The 17,905-nt window shown below is 42.7% G+C and overlaps 1 protein-coding gene across 1 annotated transcript in view; it reads right to left on the bottom strand.

Moving 5' to 3' along the window:
* LOC136588774 (teneurin-4) overlaps nt 1-16,752 on the bottom strand; it is a 294,083-nt gene extending 277,331 nt beyond the window's left edge. The window contains exon 1 of the mRNA XM_066588238.1: nt 16,724-16,752. The gene's annotated coding sequence lies outside the window, so the exon portion shown is untranslated. The remainder of the gene's footprint in view (nt 1-16,723) is intronic.
* Between the last annotated feature and the right edge of the window lie 1,153 nt (nt 16,753-17,905).

Below are 17,905 nucleotides of genomic sequence, written 5' to 3'. Positions count from 1 at the left end.
TAAATGGACCCCAAGCCGTTCGTGTTACTTCTGCTGCATATTTCACCTTCTACAATGCAAACAATTAACATGCTGCGAATTAAAAAAACGTAACGCATGACTATTCAGCGCAATTGTGGATGAGATTGGTTCCATCCGGATCCCCACGGCTCATACGAGAAAGGCGGCAGATTCTCCATGGGAGTAAAAGCCCAACACTCATGCTACATGTGAACATATTCTAAGGGCTCTCACACACAAGCGCCTTCTTCTGTGCGCTACGGGCGTACCTCCCACGCGAGGGGCAGGGAGCAGGACGCAATGCACTGCATACATGCCAAGATAGAGCGCACTGCCATCATTTTTGCATGCGCATTTCGCACGCTGCGAGGCAACATTGTAAGTTTGTTACGAGTGCGCTACACGGTACAAAACGCTTGTGTGAGAGACCTTATACTTCTCATAGCTGAGGGTTTGTTACTATTACATCAGCTGTGAGATACACAGTCAGGGCTGCTACAATGTATCCAATAGGGGAGGAGGGGACTTTGTGCTGGAGGATACAATATAATGTAATTTATGGGTTTTCAGAAGGTTTCCATTCACTGACAGGAAGATGAGATTGAACTGAACCCCAGCAGTCCCCCTGCCTATAAAATAAATCATAGTTTATCTATATCCCTCCATCTGGAATAGGATGCGTAATACCATAAGCTATAATGATCTCCTGTAATGACTTGTTATGAGCCAGCCGGGGATAACCGCGCTCTGCCGCACTAAACAGCGGTACAAAACGGGCCGCTGGGGACGGCGAGAATGACGCCAATACGAGAGCGAATCAGCAACAAATGAAACCAATCATCCCCTGCAATTATCTTATCCTTCAGTGTTATTATATGGCCGCACTTATTACATCCTCGTAGGATATCCCCATATGGGAAGATGGGAGAGGAAAACCAACAGTCGACAGGTTAGGTCGGACTCACACCAACGGGTCGGGTTCCCCATGCGGGCAGATTCTGACTGTGAGCGCGGCCAGTGACCCTGCGTACGGCACTTACCTGTACTACGCATGACCGCGGAGACTCGTAGGCCGTCATGCGCTGTACAGGGTTTTTCCTGTGTTTGCATTTCCTGCACTGTTGCTTAGCGATGACGTGGCAAACCGCAGTCCATGCGCTTTTTTATTTGCGGATGGGCTGCAGGTCACATTTCTATTAACATCAATGGAGGCCGTCCGCGCAGATTCCACGGTAACGTAGAGCATCCTGCAGTTTTTCTTCCACTTGTGGAATAAGCAATTTGTATCCACGAGTGGGAAGGAACAGTCGAAAACGCACGCCTTTCAATACCCTCGTTTTACCGCGGGTCGTCTGCACGGACGCCGGTTTTAGAATCCGCAGTTTAAATCCGGCTGTTGTGACACATTTACACTGAAAGATGATCACTCAAAATTTGACAGTTTTAAAGGGATCACTTCACATAAACTCTTAAGTAGCCAATTAGCTACTTAAGAGTTTATTAGTGTGTAAATGAAGGCTCCTGCTGTATGCAGATAACAGCAGGAGCGCTGGTATCTGCACACAGCTGCTTTGTTCTTGGAGCGCTCAGCTGGTATCTGCACACAGCTGCTTTGTTCTTGGAACGCGCAGCTGGTATCCCGCTGAGAGCTCAGGGTGTGGCGCTGATAAAGTCAGCGATGAACGAATAGTGCACAATGAGCACACATTTACACACAATCATTATCGTTCAAAAGATGGCTTTTGAGTGAATTTTGAGCGTTAATCGTTGTGTCTAAATGGGCCTTCAGACTTTTACCCATCCAGTCCTAAATCTCAGAGAACAATGGCGCCACATGTGATTAGTACTGCTTATCACCATCTGATAAGCGATTCAGAGCACACAGCTGTCAGGAGCATCATGGAGGAAATGCATCATATATGGACACTGCTCAAAATACAACCACCTGTGACACATATAATGGAGCGCAGCCAACAGGGTCATGTAAAATCCGCTTAAGACGCCTGCCATGTGGAAACTATAAAGTCCTTTGGATCTACTTCACAAATGTGTAAAAACCGTATTTTAATATCTTTTTTCCAGCCCAAGATATGGTCACTTAAAGAAAAGACCGAGGCTGCACTACTGCAGGCATCCGCTACATCAGGGTTATGGGGGCCAGGCGTGGATTCACACTACCAGTTACATCCTACCTGGCTGGATTAGTGACAGCTATATGTCCGAATACGTTAACGCGGATGTAAATGATGGCTTCGATCCACACAAAGGTCTCCATACCGTCATTAGAATCTCTCAGTAGTGCAGCCTCAAGGCTTTGGGCCCGGAACTTCAATTCATTATATCTTGGCTTAGAAAGAAGATATTAAAATGCAGTTTTCGCATTGACTAAAGGGTCGCTCATGATTAAAGTCCCAACATGCAAACCAAGAGGCAGAATGTGAATACCGACTCCCCTATACTACATCATGTAATAAATTGGCGCAGAACAGACTTTTTCTTAACTTTACTGTTAACATTAATGAGTGATTCCAGCCAGGTTATTACAGATGGAAAACAACTCGGGACTCCATGAACAGATCATTATCTCCGCGCTGTGGAAATGCGGAGACTTGGCATATTCGTGGTATACAGCTTGTCCTTATTGTCTCAGTACAAGTCCATCTATTCCAAATACAGCGAGCGCCGCCAGGACGGCTCCCATCATGCTGCAAATAGCCGGCGAAAATATAGTCCTCCGGCGAAGGTCGGATCTTCACGGCCGATTTTACCACGAGCGTTTTGTGCGGCGCACGAAAATACAACCGTTATTTGCAATAAGTATTTCCATGGGAGATTTTTTCACCCATCGATGCTGCAAGATAAGAAAGCGGCGCCAAATTTAATGTTTGGGCGACAATCGTCCATCATTTCCTATGGCAGTATTAGAAACAAGTGCCAATTGCCTAAAACATGCAATAGTGAGCATGCAAAGTCACACAACTGCAAGCGCGATATCGGTCCGAGTGCCTTGCCCACCCTCACACCTGTAGGTTTTTAATGCAATTACAATGAGTTTTGTGGAAAGGGGTGGAAAAAAAAAAAAAACACAAAAAAAACAAAAAACACACACACACACACACAATCGCACCACTAAATCACGTTATTCCAACTGTAAAACTGCATCACGCTCACATAAAATCCACACGGACAGGCGAGCGCAATGCGATTTTTCTTTTTTTGCTCCCATAAAGAAGAACGGACAATTTTTATAACGGATTCGCCTCCCAAAAAGAAAAAAAAAAAAAGGAAAAAAAGAAAAAAAAAAAAAAAAAAAGGGGGACCTGCTCAAAATATACATTGGATTAGCACATTTCCGGCATAGTCACTGCGTATTTGCGGCGCCCCATTCACATCAGCGACCTATTACGGCGTGTAATCTGCACCAAAGTAGGTTATGCTGCGTATTTATTCTCATTAACCCAGGAAAAGAAAGACACTGAAATCAGCGGGTCCCATTCACTGCGTACGGCACATACAATTACGCCGGCAAGAACGATCCCCTAGGACGGCTTCACACTGGCGTATTTGCGTGCGCAGAAATTGGAAAGTAATGCAGGAAATGCGTGAAAGACGAGAATTCCGTGAGAGAATGAACACAACTAAATAGCTATTTAAATCTAGGGGATAGGTACGGCAGATGCGCCCCGTGTCACCCCCACCTTAGGGCCTCATTGGTCACCCCATCTCCAAGAGGGAAAAAAAAAAATCCTCAAAGAGTCGCCAAAATGTTAGTAATAGAAAGTGCAGGATGTCCCGCGAAAAATAAGACCTCACAACTAGATCAGTGGAAGGATTAAAAAAGTTATAGCAGCAGGAAAAGAAAAAAAAAAACAAAAACACTGCAAAAAGTTTGGCACCAGTAATGCAGCAAAAAAAATAAAATCAAACCTGCATAAAATGTGGCATCACCAATATCACCGACCTACAGAACAAAGTTATGGGGTCATACCCCCCGCCTACAGGCAACCAAGTAGGATGAAATAAGGAGAGATCTAGGATTTTTGGAAAGTGGGAACAAAACAACAACAACAACAACAGCCGCCGCATCCGTCAGGGATTAAAGTTAGCGATTCTTCAGCAGTTACCTTGACTACTCACTCGGGATCACGTTGATCATTATAGGGAGAGTCATGTCTCAGCTTAGCCTCCCACCTGTATACATTGTGGGGGAGGGAGAATCGGCAGCCAGACGGATTAATGAGGATTTAACTCCTGCAGGGCCATTTTTTGTACCAAAAATGGGTGGGAAGACGTTAAAAAAAAAAAAAAGGGTTGTGCTCCAAACTCCCCATCAAGATCTGAACAAATTGTCCAGCGGTTACCACAAGCGGATTTTCTCCCAGGGTTTGGTGCTGCTCCAATTTTGTGGATACCACACACATCATTAAACCCTCCCAGCATGCCTCGACAGCCGCAGACCATTCTCCTAGTTCCTCCAGTAATGAGGATGAGTAATGATGGATGCTGCTCCTCCTACACAGCTTTAGCTGGGAACAGTCAGGATATTGGTGACCCCAAAACTTGGTCGTAGATTTATAGACCAACTCACTAGCGGTGGCTTCTTTGAAGAATTTGTTTTGCACCAAGAATGCATTTACTGCTGCATGGATGGGTTAAGCCAAAACTTTTTGAAACCCCCAATAAAAAACATTTACGTTGTCACAAAGTCTACTTCTTCTGTGGGGGACCGTACAATATGGCTGCTATTACAGGGCTATGACCCATCTTTTCTAGCCTCCTGAAAGGCTAATCCGACTGTAATTTAGACATACAGTAGGTATCACCACCCCGTGGAAGTGGTAATGGCGGCCATATCGTTTTTGGAATGTAGCCAGCGGTAACTGGGTAATTGTTGCAGTTTTTTGCTATTTGGGGTGAAATGCCCTTCTAACCATATTGCACAGGAGGTGCCGAAATAACGGGGCATCTTTCGTTGGTCCTGCAAAGTTCCTGGTGTTTCTTGAGTTCACTTCTCCTGCAAGCTCCGTTTACACAGCTGTACAAGATGGGGACAGGAATCAATTATAAATGCACCAAGTTGGACACCTTTTAATGAGTAACTGTCCAGCACTTGCCAAGGATTCATTAAAGTGAAGGTTCAGCCACAATAACCGACATGCTCTCCTATTTTTATGTAGTCCAAGTTCTTCCAGAGAATTCAGGTTCATGAATAGAATGGCAGAACAGCAGTGAAGACTGGCACACAGGGAAACTAGTAGAGGATATAATGATGTTCTCATAATACAAGGTCTCATGTGTGGAAACAAGAAATGAGTGCAACAAGTGTTCCAGCCCAACCAAGGGTCTACGGCCTGACCTCGCAGCATTATAGGGATCTATGTTGCTGTGAGTACGAGGGAGTAGAGCCTTTGGTTGGGTCAATTGTACATAATACGGGTGAAAAAAAATAAATACAAATGCACCTTTAATAAGCTCATCTGAAAGTAGCCTAAAAGGACAAGATCTGGAGGCGTTGAACAGCTATGAGTGGGAACTACTGCAGACTTCAGGAGTTAAAACTTTAGTGGCCAGTAAGAGACATCCATATACATCAACTGAACAGAACTCAAAGTTTGGTGCCAAGAGCTCATTTTTAGGCCCATTGGCTACCTGACTCTTAGGATTTGACCAAAAACACAACCAAGAGGCAGCCAATTACTTCAAGTCCTGCTTATAGTACATTGCCCCTCCCAGAACAGGCTCTAAGGCATGGAGCCCTCCAACATTTGCTTTGGGGAAGGGGAAGGGGAGGGGGAGGGGGGGGGTCATTTATTAAAAATAAAATGGAGCTCTCACAATAAAAAGGCACATTTTTTAAAGATGAAGTTTTGGCAGCCGCGCTCTTCCGAAATGACTTACAATGAAATCCATGTGGACGCAGCTAAAGTGTGAGAATCAAGGACAACTGTCATATACTTGGAGGAATACCAAAAATAGCTTCAGCTCAAAGACGGACGCAGTGGACAGCAATTAATTCAGACGTGTCATAATGGATGTTCGTTCCTATAAATTGCTGAGCCCACGGTGCCAAAACGATGGACCTTTGCCGTGTATACTTGGGAATTTATTGGTCGTTTTTGGTTTGCAGGTGGTCAATATAGAAAACTGGTCAGTGTGTGAATTTCGAAAGTTTCGTAGTCTATAGTCCACCATACATCTAAATACGATTAGATGAATGATCGTTCGTCCGACAGCCGTTTCCCCCAAGTGCCCCAACTCAAGAACATTAGGCTTGGTCAAACAGCATCTGTTGGGTGAAAGATAAGCCACCCTCAGACACAGAGTTGCCCGACTACACAATTCTAAAGCGTTTTGGGCATTTATCTGTTCTTAGGCTCTACAGGCTATGTAGTCTCTACCAATACCTTTAGAAGGACCTAAACATGTATGAAGAGGATCCCTAACCCATGAGCTGATGACAATGTAGTACGTAGTTAGCCATCTTGGTTCCACAAGTCTTCGTCTGATTGTTGTGGCCAACTAAACTTCACCATCCATGACCAGAATTAGGATGCCGTTAGGATGTCTGTTACAGTGAAAGTTCTACCATCTGCATCTCACATTGCGTTCTGGTCTACCATCATATTGGGCCACAGGTAGACATTGTTTCAGAGAGGACTCGCAAATCCACATTCAGTTATATTTTTGGATGTATCTGTAGGTCAAGTGTCAACCAGAAGAGCCCAAATCTTGGACAGGGTTTGAGATTGTTGTTATCTTCTCCAAATCCACCCAAGTAGTATCCTCCTTACAAAGAGGTGATAATCCAGTTAAAGAGGGTTGAAGAATGCTGAGAAGACGGGTTTGTGGTTCTAAAGCTTGGATTAGCCAAATCCTCCTCCTGACATAGTAAGTCACCCTCAACACTCCCATCTACAAGGATGGTGACACCTCAAAAGGTCACGCCAGGTCATACATATTTTTACCTGCCTCTCTCATTATTGGACCACGGAAGGAACTCAGAAGAGAGACCCCAGACTCCATGTCTCTGTACGACACATTTACTACCAACCTACAGATTTTTAAGATACAAATAAAGCCCCCTGGGAGGGAAGTAAAGTGTCTAAAACCACAAACACCGAGCAGCGAGTTCAAATAACCCGACATTAAACAGAAGAGGGTTTTACTAGCTTTTTAAGCCATCAATAATACAATATGGACTAGAGACCACCACAGACAGCACGCTATAACCTTTTATCTCATCAGCAGGATGCAGAGGACGGATGGATCCAGCCAACAGTATCTAGTCACTGAGGACTATAATAATCCATATCTACTGAGCCCAGAATAGAAACAAGCTCTGTATAGTAGCCTACAGGTAGAGCAGCTGCAAAAGAATACAGTAGTTCCAGTCTTGTACATCAGGGGGAAAGGAGAAGGGGGGCGTATTCTAGTAGTTATATTCTTGTACATAGGGGGCAGTATTATAGTAGTTATATTCTTGTACATAGGGGGCAGTATTATAGTAGTTATATTCTTGTACATAGGGGGCAGTATTATAGTAGTTATATTCTTGTACATAGGGGGCAGTATTATAGTAGTTATATTCTTGTACATAGGGGGCAGTTTTATAGTAGTTATATTCTTGTACAGAGGGGGCAGTATTATAGTAGTTATATTCTTGTACATAGGAGCAGTATTATAGTAGTTATATTCTTGTACATAGGAGGCAGTATTATAGTAGTTATATTCTTGTACATAGGGGGCAGTATTATAGTAGTTATATTCTTGTACATAGGAGCAGTATTATAGTAGTTATATTCTTGCACATAGGGGGCAGTATTATAGTAGTTATATTCTTGTACATAGGGGGCAGTATTATAGTAGTTATATTCTTGTACATAGGAGGCAGTATTATAGTAGTTATATTCTTGTACATAGGAGCAGTATTATAGTAGTTATATTCTTGTACATAGGAGGCAGTATTATAGTAGTTATATTCTTGTACATAGGGGGCAGTATTATAGTAGTTATATTCTTGTACATAGGAGCAGTATTATAGTAGTTATATTCTTGCACATAGGGGGCAGTATTATAGTAGTTATATTCTTGTACATAGGGGGCAGTATTATAGTAGTTATATTCTTGTACATAGGAGGCAGTATTATAGTAGTTATATTCTTGTACATAGGAGCAGTATTATAGTAGTTATATTCTTGTACATAGGAGGCAGTATTATAGTAGTTATATTCTTGTACATAGGGGGCAGTATTATAGTAGTTATATTCTTGTACATAGGAGCAGTATTATAGTAGTTATATTCTTGCACATAGGGGGCAGTATTATAGTAGTTATATTCTTGTACATAGGAGCAGTATTATAGTAGTTATATTCTTGTACATAGGGGGCAGTTTTATAGTAGGTATATTCTTGTACCTGGGGGCAGTATTATAGTAGTTATATTCTTGTACATAGGGGCAGTATTATAGTAGTTATATTCTTGTACATAGGGGGCAGTATTATAGTAGGTATATTCTTGTACATAGGGGCAGTATTATAGTAGTTATATTCTTGTACATAGGGGGCAGTATTATAGTAGGTATATTCTTGTACATAGAGGGCAGTATTATAGTAGTTATATTCTGGTACATAGGGGGCAGTATTATAGTAGTTATATTCTGGTACATAGGGGGCAGTATTATAGTAGTATATTCTTGTACATAGGGGGCAGTATTATAGTAGTTATATTCTTGTATATAGGGGGCAGTATTATGTTAGTTATATTCTTGTACATAGGGGGCAGTATTATGTTAGTTATATTCTTGTACATAGGGGGCAGTATTATAGTAGTTATATTCTTGTACATAGGGGGCAGTATTATAGTAGTTATATTCTTGTACATAGGGGGCAGTATTATAGTAGTTATATTCTTGTACATAGGGGGCAGTATTATAGTAGTTATATTCCTGTACATAGGGGGCAGTATTATAGTAGTTATATTCTTGTACATAGGCTACAAGTGTAAATTTATCTAAAAACGTCAACATTGTTTCCCCACTCTTAATGGCATCTCACATGTACTACATTACCCAGCAGGGGGGCACCAATTAGCACAGTAGAAAATTCCTCCTAGGCAAAATAGAATATCAAAGGGATTTTAGCAGTACAGTATAGGTATATTTAATATGCGGTGTGATGGGGACATTTAATTACAACGCTAACTTTTGCATAGGCAGGATGACAAGAAAATGCACTAAATTCCCTTTGTTTTCAAGTCTACACCAAGTGCATCAGCCCTGTGAATGACACTTTGTCACAATGAACTAGGATTGGACTTCATAAAACAACTTGTGACCGGGCCCCAACCAATGTCCCTCATATAAACTTACAATGGCTCCCAACTACTCCAGACTCCATATAAAGCAGGAGGAGGGCAGTCTGGACTCACTTTAGGATTGTTTACACCTTATTTGCGATATCCTGAGTAAACAGGTCAGGCAAGATTAGACATATAGCTTCCACTCCCTTGATCATGTGAACCTTATAAAATGTACACACCATCGGCAATCATTGGAATAGCGATTGTACGGAAAATAGTTGTGTACCGAACACAGTATAACACAATTTTATTTTGCCCCATAAGGGAGATATTGGGCCAGTTTTTGACTTGGTACAATCATAGAGATGGAGGGCAAAACTTCAGGTTTAGCTGAACAGAACAGAATGTCACCCATTTGCCACCAAAGACCCATCGCCTAGTGTGACCATTCATTTATTATAGTATTGGCTGGGGTTTTGTGACTCGACTTATAAGAGACATAAGCCAACTATTAGCACTTCTTTCTCCAGAGCTGCTGATGCTTGTTGGAGTTTGGCGATGGTGTGAGGAGAGTTCTATTATACGAAAAATCAAGTTGGATATGCCATACCCACAAATGGCTTAATGAAGGTCAACTAACAGCTATTGCAAGAGACCAACCCATTTGTCTACTTAGGTCGTGCAACCACCAATAACAGGCATGCCGTACGTGATGTCCAGCATTGTATTGGGACGACGTGGGTGGCTTTCCAATGTCTTTAAGCTATATGGACTACCACTTCCTTCCCATTACAATCAAAGATACAACTTCTGAACTCCATCGTGATACCATCTACATTATCTGCATCTGGAACATGGAAAGCGACAACACAGATCAACCAGTGACTCAATAGATTTTCCAATAACGATGCCTTAGTTGCCTTCTCAAGGTTACTTCCCACTATCGGATTATGAACAAAGAAGTTTACCACCTCTGGTACACAGCCACTCCACTACAGAGTCATCGAATACCAACTCCGTTTTGAGAAAAGAATGGCTTTCTCATGGAATACAAAAAAAATGGGAAGCGTCAGTGAGGAAGGCAAAAGATCACCCGGTGGCCTACATTTTATAGTGAACTTACGCCCCGTTAACTTTTCATGGGACGGGGCCAAAACTGCTGCTCCGATTTTCACCAATAATATGCCTTCATTGCCCGATGCACCGAAAGGCGTGAGAGGACCTAAGGCCAAGTCATGAAAAACAGACCCTAGTAGGAAAGGATTGGCTCCAAAGTCACCTTCAAATACGGTTGCCCTTGGGACCCACTATTGTTTCGGAGTCTCAGTCCACTGGAGGGTTCAATGACCTTCAAAAAAGGCTTAAAAATAACATAAAATTTTACAAACCAGTTAAACAATTTCCCTTAATCGTTTTAGTACCAAAAAGTACCCCAACGACCACTACAGATGTCATCATCCACAAGTCTATGGCCAGCTTAATGTGTGTGGTCAGTTCTTAGCTTCAGGCCCTTCAGCAACACCCCTATTGACTTGGCGGGTATCTGCCTACACTTCACTCCTGCCAGCACCTCCATTGGAGAGGAGGAGGAGGCGGCAGAGGGGGAAGGGGTTAAAAGGTTGCATACCATAGAAACTACTGAATGGGTTCAGTGAATGGCTTCAATACACATTCATTCTTCTCGACAAGCCTTAAATGACAGTGCCTGGGCTTTGCAAGGCCTAAAAAGGCTGCCTCTATTTGCATGTCTTCAGGTGTCACCATGTACTGTCAAGAGATGGAAGCTCCTGACAGCTGAAGAAATGGGCTTCTTGGCTTTACGGTAGCAAAAAAAGAAAAAAGTTGCAAAAAAAAATAAAAAAATTCTCCATTTAGTAAACAGCATTTAGCACATAATCTTCTTTGTTCGGCAGATATTGTGCTGCGCAGTCATTGCAATCATCACTGTCTGTGGGAGGTGATATTTCAAAAGTGGCAGCTGAAAAGTTTTTTTAAAAAAAATATTTTATAGAAGCGCTAACACTAAAAATGATTCGATTTTTCTCAATTAATCAGGCGCAGAGTTCAGCTAGAAAGCGTGAAAGGGTTAATATTTTAATGGGAAAAGTCTCGATGTATAAAAAGGTTAAAACAACAAATGCACAAAAACAATGAGAGAAAATAAAAACATTTTTTCAATTATAAACGATCTCTACAGAAGCGAGCGGACCCGGAGCATGACCCCAAACCGGAGAAAGTAAACATCATTCTGCAGGAATACCGGCAGCGGCATAAAATGTTAATAATTGCATCGGATTAAACACTCCTAACATTTACACAGATGCACACAAAACACACCAAAAACCAAAAAAACACACCAAAAACCAAAAAAAAAAACACACCAAAAACAAAAAAAAAAACACACCAAAAACAAAAAAAACACACCAAAAACAAAAAAAAAAAAACACACCAAAAACAAAAAAAAAAAACACACCAAAAACAAAAAAAAAAAAAACACACCCAAAAAACACACCAAAAACCAAAAACACACCAAAAACACACCCATTACTTTTTTGCCTACATGAAAAAAAGTGCAGAGCTTAACTTAAAAAAACAAAAACAAATAGTAGCTGTTAGGATGTCTCTGCAGCGCCTCCTATTGGAAGGTAATTTCCATGTCTTGCAAAGTGACAATTATTGTGCCGATTGCTCGTTAGATCGAGGAGTTTGCACGATGAGTGATAAATGGCTGATGGCATCTTTCAGGCAGACCATAAGATACTCCTCGGTCCGCATCTACGAACGACGGCCTGTTTACTGCGAATGGTGGCTGGCGGGTGATAAATAAGTTACCTAAAAGCGCTGTGGAATAAATTGGCGCTATACAAATAACAAGTTCCTTCCCCATTCAAGCTCTGTCCAAATCTGAGATGCATCGAACTCGCATGGGAAAATACCCATTTACATCAATGGGTTAATTCACACAAGTGCCTTCGCTCTCCAAGCCCAAGTTAGAGAATCGCTGCCCGTCCTGTTGGTGTAATTCTTCTTACCACACATGCTTTCCCATGCGATTGGCACACGTTTTTCTTGTCTCTGCACTTCCTGGTTCTTTACGACACGCGGTCCCCATAGTTACCTGCGTTAAAAATGCAGCGCGCTCGCATGCAAATCGCATTGGCATAGGATTGCAAGTCTTTTTTTTTTTTTTTCTTACTGCTTCCACAGAAATTATAGGCTGATTTTTGTAGAAAAAAAAAAAAAATTAAAAATTTGCACAAAAATAGGAGCTGCAGTGATTTTTCGAACTCAGACTATGGGTCCCGGAGAGAAATCGCTCGCTTCAGGTAAGCCATGCATATGAACGGGGTCTTCTGTGTAAGTTGGGTACGTCTCGGAATCGGGCAGAACTCGCATGGCAGCAGTCACCCGGGTGAATGGACTCAAGGCATATCAGCCAAAGCAGAAGTCGCTCCATAAAGAGAAGATCGGCACCTACAGACAGCAGTAGCTTTCCAGCTGGGCGAGAGGCCTGCCATGTGGGTCACAAGGGGTAAAGCTTCTGCTTGTGGAGAGCCAAGGAGATGTAAGGAGACTTCTAAGCCCAACCATGGCATGGCCTATACCCCTAGTCGTGTTACAAGCCCGGTAAGAAGGTTGGGCATTGACTAAGGGCTCGCTTACTTGGCTTAAACAGACGAACACGTTTTAGTCGCATTACGCGCCTGTGAAAATCACGGCCACATAACGGGTCAAAACAAAACCATTGATGGACTACGTGTGGGAAAGCTATGACAGGACCCCTCTTCTCATGGTTTTTGGCAAACTCCTGCGTAATGGAACTGAGTTTGCACGCCCATAGAGAACAACGGGCTCTATCTCACATATATGTGGCTAAATAGAACATGCTGCGTTCTTCTTTGCGCTGCGGTATTACACTATTCCAACTCTAAATGTGATCAGAACTCCGCACGGCAGTGTAATTGATTGCCTGTGAGTTACTGCGTATTACACGGGCGTACGGAGGGGAAAAACATACACTCGTGTGGGTCCGGCCTAAAGCTCATAGACACCCGTGCACGAAAGAATATGAAGAACGACAATGTACACCGACCACCACCAAATCCTCAAAGAGGTATTCGGCCTACCCAACGCATCTTGTAGACTCCTCGCAGTGATTACGGTCAGTATAAACAGTCTCCACCATCACTCTACCTTCTGCCTGTAATTTACTACCCTGCCCACAAGGGCGATTTCCACATGGCCTCCATGACAGTCATGTACGACATCACCCATAATCCACTGCTACCATCATTCTGCAATGTGTGTTCACACCAAGCACCCAGCTCTCATTAGTCCCGAGCTCTACTGCCTTAACACATGCTATCATGCGGAAGGCCTTCCTGCACAGACAAGCCATGTAAAGAAAGAGAAGAAGGTGCGTCATGTGTAAAACCAACAGAAAACTGACATTATGGGACAAGTTATGGAGCTCACACCTATAGATTGGGAGGGATGCAACACCTGAGGGGTACAATGGAGGCAATATTGTGGCTGCTGTCCGTCCAATCCGGTTCTGCTCCTGAGGAACTTGGGCAAACATTAGTAGATGGGATATCGGTCAAGTGCAAGCTGCAATTCCATTCACAAAGCTGTGGAAGGAATCATGGATTGTACTGGAAAAGCAGCCAGTATCCCATCTACAGCAGGACAGGGGCGCACCGTGCTGGTCCGAGATGAACTCGTATGCCTGTTCTCCTGAAAGCAGCGCAGCAGTCGCACATGGTCAACCAGCTAATAACTTCTGCCTACAGGTCATTTCCAAGGGAAGCATGAAAGCAATATTAACCGGGCTCTGCAGGTAAAATGCCATTACATGGAGGGAAAAGCTGTAATAACCATTTACAGTGTTTGAGGTCTGCAGTTAATACTGGGCAGACGTCTTGTTGCTGGAGGGTCATTTTAAAATGTTTTATCTCTCAGGTAATTAATTCAATATCACTGCTAATTCTAGAATTGTATCCATACTGGAGGGCACTAAAGCAACAATTTACATCATACACATTTTGGTCGCAGTTTTTAGACACCAGTCACAAATGGCAATGTCATTATTTCAATTAAGTCCCGCCATGGGTACCAAACCTGCGCTGGGGCACTAAATGCACACAACCTACCATCTTATGTCAGACATTTAAGGTGAGGACCATTTACTATATGTTGTAGAGGAAGGTAATGAACAATGTAAGAAGTTATATGCATAAGGCACAGTTACAGGTCCAAAACTCGGGGCTAGGGTTCGTATCCATGGCGGGACCCATTACTAATAAATCCAATAGCGTCAGTGTGATTGATCTAAGTGACAAATACGTTTTCTACTATCTCACTAAGCAATAGTACATCTCTAAGAATCCATAAAACAGCAAAGCTTCACCCCAATCTAAGCAGAAACGCCAGTTTATATCCTCAAGGGTCAACCCAGCATGCACTACATAAACAACATGAGAACATGCACTGTGCTGGAATACAAGCACTAAAGCCATTCTGCTATGAAGTGGAACATTTTATTATAAGTGTAGCAGAGCTGATGTTATAGGGGCTGTGTCAATACTCTCCTAGAGTTCACTGTCAGTCCTATGTAAAACCAAAGACAGTATGAGAAGCTCTGCTACAAGTGATTAAGATAAGCTTTCCCTATCCATAACACTGCACACATAAAAGAGAATCCCCCACTCTGCTATATCTGTATATTATATATACAGAGCTCAGTTTATCAGGAACAGCAGAGATTAGTTTGTCTGCAGTATCTGAAGTTTAACCTAGGACTGCAAGGTAATCCATCGCATCACTTTGACCTTGTGCAAATGGGAACTCAAGAGTACAATGACAAGGTTCGTACTGCCACATCTGAAGTTAAAACTATAATCTCCATTGCCGTGATAATACGGAAGGCCAGTTTGTGCCCCTAATGATTAACCCTATGTAAACAACCTCACACACGTGCTGTAGGATATAGGTATATATACTGCATGCCATAATAACCCGACATAAGATTCCTATACTCAGAGATGAAAAGCTATCCTGTTAGGAATATGCCCTCCTGTGGAACATTCAACACCAAAACCTGTGCTGCTAACTGGCGGATTTTGATACAGAATTGGGAAAAAAAATGCAGAATTCTACCGGTAATTGCATCAAAATCCATATTTAGACACACAGATTTTGGTGTGGAATTCCAGGATTCCAATATTCTGCAACGTTGTATGAAAGCCCCCTAACCAGAGCGGACTGCCAGTGCCAGAAAGAGGTCCTGTAAAAGTACTTTAAAGCCAGTTCCTACCCTTAGGGACCTTTCACTTGGTACAGGACAGCCAAATTCACAGCTGCAGAGTTCCAGAACAAAATCTGCGGAATTTGATGTGGAATTTCTGGTAAGTTTTAAGCCATTTTCAATTCTGCACCAAAATCTGCAAGTAGCTTGCGGATTTTGGTGCGAAATTTAGCGCAGCTTGTAGTACATTGTGCGGCCTATTCCGCCCCGTGTGAAAGGTCCCTTACGGCTTTATTCACACTGTTGTATGCAAGTTTAGTTCATGAAATGACACACCATTTTCACTGCCCGTTATACGTTTTTCAGAAAAGAAAAAAAATAATTGGAAGGCCCATGTAATGCCAATTTTGTCACGACCCATAAAAAAAAAAAAAAAAAAAAAAAAAAGACAGTGAACACGGATGCTAATGGGCATTCATTGCATTATTCTTTTTTACTAGCACAAATACGTACTAACAAAAAAAAAAAAAAATTGAAAAAAAAAAAAGAAGGAATCGCTACAATTTCTATTTACGTACAAGATTGGTCAGCATGTAAAAAAAAACAAAAAAAAAAAAACACCCCCGGATGGGTCCGGTACACACTATAATCACACGTAGTCCTGGACTTTAATACAGCAGTAGCGAGAGTTACAATAATGCTACCCAGTGACAGAGCAATGCAAAGGGCTGCAGATGTCTCCAGCTACTATAGTAGGAGAAGGCTCTGTCCCAAAGCACACCACAGCATTCACTACTACCAATAGGGCCCCTAAAGGGTTAATCTTGGATGTTTGTAGAATGTTGCAGTTACGATACAAAAGTAACAATCTGCTAGAAAACAAATAATACAAAACATCCCAATAAGAGCAAACAGCCCCCCAGCCTGCACCTCCTGTACCACTAAATGTATCAGTTCAGAGATATCACAGGAGCCCACGAAGGGTTAATCCTGCACGAATGGAGAGCAGACATGCAGGACAGCGAAAGCTGCTCTCCGCCTGCAGGGCAGCAGGGAATCCCAGGCTGGCTCTGCTCCTGCATGCACATGCCAGCATACAATGGGCATGGGGTAAGATCGCCCGCCGGGCACAACATGTAGCACCCACCGCAGTAATAGAAGATATGAGCGGCACTCACCATTAGCGGAGACTCCCAGGTTTGCAGAACCACTTTTAACTAAGAGTGAATTGTGTGCAAAATCTCCAGACTCTGAGTGCTGGGCTGGCTGGCCTATCAGCCTCCTCTGGCAACCATTGGCTCCTGGGGTAGGGGGAGGGGAGGGGGTTTGTTCAATAGGGGTTGATGAAGCAGATGAACAATGCAAGGGAGGACCTGTGAACACACACAAACACACACAGGGATCAGAACTGGGCACAGAAGAGGCGCACACTTTGCTCACCTGCCTCAGGAGCTTTGGGATTTTTTTTTGGTTTAGTCTCTGGAATTTCTGTGCATCAGATAATAAGGATGAGTTACATTGGGGTTTGAAGGGTTAAATTATTGGATTTGTGTATTTTTTAATTTTTTTTTTTGCAGTGAAAATCATGAGGGGAGAAAAAAAAGTGCAAAAATATAAAAGCGCTAAACTGCAAACGTGCGCACGGTAGTTTGTGTAGATTTAGTGATGAACAGATTTTCGGTACGCCGACTTCAAAAAAGTCCTCTACTTACGTTACTGAAGAATTCTAAAGCATTTCAAAACTTTTTTGTAATTTTCTATTTTAGGGCTTATTCACACGGGCTTTCCCCTTAGTATGTTGTGAGCCCAAAGCAGGAGCGGGTCCTAAATAGAGCAAACATGCAGATCTTTCCATTATACTTTCCCTTTTCAGATTCCACTCCTGGTTTGGCGCACAAAATACTGAGGAAGAATACGCCCGTGTGAATAAGTCCTTGGGGTGCTTTTGCATGTTCCCCAATTTTGCAGAAGCCACTGTCAGAAGCCATACTAAAATCTGCAGGTCTGAAGATAGATTTTGATACAAATTTTTGGCAGAAGACGGGTATCTTCACACGTGGGATTCTACGTCGCAATTTTCCGCGCAGAAAACCATTGCAAATATCTGCGGCTATTCCGCCGGGGGTTTTGCCACAGATCCGCATACATAATTAGCGCTGTCACTGGGTAAAATCTGCAAGTGGAATTTCCGACTAATTGTGCTTGAATCCATGGAAAGAATTTATGTTACTTCTTTCACGAATGCGCACAGAAATGCGTCGGGTATATATGCGAGGATTTTACCCATTTAGAGAGCTAAATCCACATATGGATCCGTGGCCGAATAGCTGTGGAATTCTGCCCTGATTTTACAGGTGGAT

Source organism: Eleutherodactylus coqui, chromosome 1 (genome assembly GCF_035609145.1).
Source record: "Eleutherodactylus coqui strain aEleCoq1 chromosome 1, aEleCoq1.hap1, whole genome shotgun sequence".
NCBI lineage: Eukaryota > Metazoa > Chordata > Amphibia > Anura > Eleutherodactylidae > Eleutherodactylus > Eleutherodactylus coqui.
The sequence above is the reverse complement of the archived record's forward strand: the minus strand, read 5'-3'. Positions and strand labels throughout refer to the sequence as shown.